The sequence below is a fragment of the Alligator sinensis genome, unplaced genomic scaffold (assembly GCF_000455745.1).
Source record: "Alligator sinensis unplaced genomic scaffold, ASM45574v1 scaffold204_1, whole genome shotgun sequence".
Classification (NCBI taxonomy): domain Eukaryota; kingdom Metazoa; phylum Chordata; order Crocodylia; family Alligatoridae; genus Alligator; species Alligator sinensis.
Genome location: NW_005842363.1, coordinates 599,268 through 602,319, shown reverse-complemented (window position 1 = coordinate 602,319; position 3,052 = coordinate 599,268).

The following is a 3,052-nucleotide window of genomic DNA, read 5'->3' as shown; positions in this document are numbered from 1 at the left end:
CAGGAATATTGTGCATGTCTTAGAGCCCTCTGGAAAGGAAGAGGATAGATTATCTGAATAACAATTGGGCTACTAGAAAGAATTGGAAGATATTAAGAAGCATAGTTGGAAGGGCAAATAAATTATCAAGATTAAAATTTGTGCAATCTGGAAAATGGAGGCATGAGATTTTGGTTGAGAGATGCATGAAAATATGCAACAAAATGAAAAGGTAGGAAATCTCACTTAATTACAATTAGAATTTAACATACTTTAGAATGCAGAAAACAGATCAAGGATTTTATAAATATAATAAATGTTTTATTTATGTAAGCAAAGTTAGTTCAGTTCCTTAGTTGGTCTAAACAATGTGGTTTTTCTTTCCTGCTCTTATCTCTTAACCACATTTCTTCTTGTGATTTCTGATAAATGAGAAATATGTCTTTCCTTTTCCTTTGCAGCATTCTTTTATGCATTTATGAGCCACAATACACAGAGAGACAAATCATTTGAAATAAAACATGTCGAAGATTGCCTAGCTACTCTAATCTTAAAAGGATCCAGACTATAAAAACCAACTAAAGTTTTCATCAGCTTTAAAGGGTCTATGATTGTCCACTTTCAGACATTTAGGCAGTGCAAGGACATATGGTGTCAGATAGAACATAAGCTACTAAAACACCCATGGAATACCTGTGCAGACACTTAAATCATGCCAATAACATTTGCCTTTTCCAAAATCTTATTGATTATATTAAAGGCACCACTAACAGTAAAAAAGGAAGTGTGGGAGGGCTGGGTTCTCAGTTGTTCTCATTAAGGCTCCCTACCTGGTTATTCAGATTGCTCTAGCCTTAGATTCAGAGCTAATAGCACAGTCCTGACTAGTTGAGAGAGACTATAAGGATTAACCATTTAATAGTTTCCCAAATGAGCCCACTATATGTACGATAGACTTTTTATTTGCCTGAAGACTATACTTATAAGCTGTCCTGACCAATTGATTAATTTGCTATACAGCCAGCAGTAAATTGAAAAGATGTTTGTGGTCATACATTGTACTTCACTGGAATCTGATGTGTTTTAGTGCAACTATATAGAAGTTTTATTTGAAGAAATATTTCCTAATGCTGATCCTTGTGTTACAGTTTTATGAACAATAAAAGTTGCTTTATTTTGTATTTGCCCAAATGGCTTGATGGAATGAGAAATAGCTTTACTTTTTTACTTTTTTCCTCCTGGGGCTTGGTGCAATCACATGACAGCAAAGCAAATGTGAGAAATTGTTTGATAACTGCCAGAGGGTTTTTTTTGTTTATACCTTGCAAGCTCTGGCCCTAACTGACTGTGATGTGTTTTCTTCTTGTATTGAAAAGTTCTTGGATAGAATCTCAGATAATGTCATATATATGAAGTGGCAGAGCAAAATTGTGATGTTTCTGGGCTTAATTATTCTTTTTTTTTTTTGGAGGACCATAATCTTGTACTTGGTCAGGTGCTAAGACTAACAGGCCTATTGGAAGAGAAAAACTCTAAATTAAATCGAGCAGAGGCATAGTTAAGAAACTTTCACACAGAGCTCTGTTGAAGGAACTTGTTTAGTAGATGCGCAAGTGCCCACATTAAATTCTTGGCTTTATGTAAAACAGTGGGGGCTAACTTTTTTGGCAGGCATGCCACAGATTGGCCCTGCATTTTCCCCAAGTGCCTATCTGATCCTCTTCGTCTGCTTAATCTGCTACTGTGCTTTCTGCCCTTTGACTAGACTGTGTCTTAGTGGCCTTAAAGGTAATCTTTTAGAGAGCCAAGTTAGTGTCTGCTGCCAATACGTTGGCTTTCCTGTTTTCTTCATAACACTATGCAGGCAGTCTTTGGTGGACAAAAAAGAGAAAAACAGGGGTTTGGTGTATTCCAATCCATTAGTTTAACTATAGAGTCCATTTTTTCTTCTTTTAGCCGCTTGGGTATACAGAATTATATTCCAGTTTTACAGGCACCATAGCCATGGTGTCTTAGAAAGAATAGTGGAAATCTGAGGCCTGGTCTCTGTTTTTGTATAGCAGATGAGGAATACATTTAGACAATAACCAGTGTGGATGGGTATAAACTTAAACAGGTATAAACTTGTATATAGAAATTAAATTTGCTAAGTTATATCCATATAAGTATATGGTATAACTGTATACACAGTAGAGAGTTGCATCAATTTAAATACCTGCTTCTAAACTAGAATAGTTTAAATGGGTGGCAAAGCTGTTTGAACCAGCTCTAGGAAGATAAAGTTGAGTCTGCTGTTAATGGGAGCAGGGCTCTATTTTTGGATCTGTTACAGATAATTTCTGGACCTCCAGTATCTTAAGATGTGTGGAACAATATTTTCTTTCTTTTAGACTAAAAGGAATTTTTATAGGGCTGAGTCACTATCTTGTTTGATGTGTTCCATTCCAGAGCTTGGGGCTGTTACAGGGGAGGGAGGGAGGGAGGTTGTGCTGCAGGAGGTTGTTGGGTATGAAGACCTGAGAAATGAGTAAGTAGCATTTTAATTAGGCCTTTCCACGTTTGTTCCCCTTCAATAGTATGTACACTCTTTTATACCTATCTCATTCCTAACTATTGCATCTCTTGACTTACTGGTATTTAACTATGACTTGTTGACTGTGAACTGGGCCCAGAGTCTCAGGACCTCCCCAGTGGGACCAAAGCAGTGGAACAGCTTGAGACAGATCTCCCCCTCCACCCCCCCCCAAAAAAAACCCAACAAAAAACCAGTAAAGCAGCCTGTTGAGCATGTTTTAGAGCAGAGGTTCTCAAACTGTGGTCTGTGGACCACCACTGGTCCGCGAGCTCCATTCAGATGGTCTGCAGAAAGGTTGCAGAAAAATCGAGAATATCTGTACTTGTAAGGTAAGACTACTGATATTAAAATATGAGTTGTGTGCTTTGATTTATAGAACAAAAAAAAGTTTATTAAGTGGTCCACTGAGACCCTCAGCAATTTTCGAGTGGTCCTCGAAAAAAAAGTTTGAGAACCACTTAGAGGATACCGCAGGGGTTCCCAAACTGGTGCATGGTC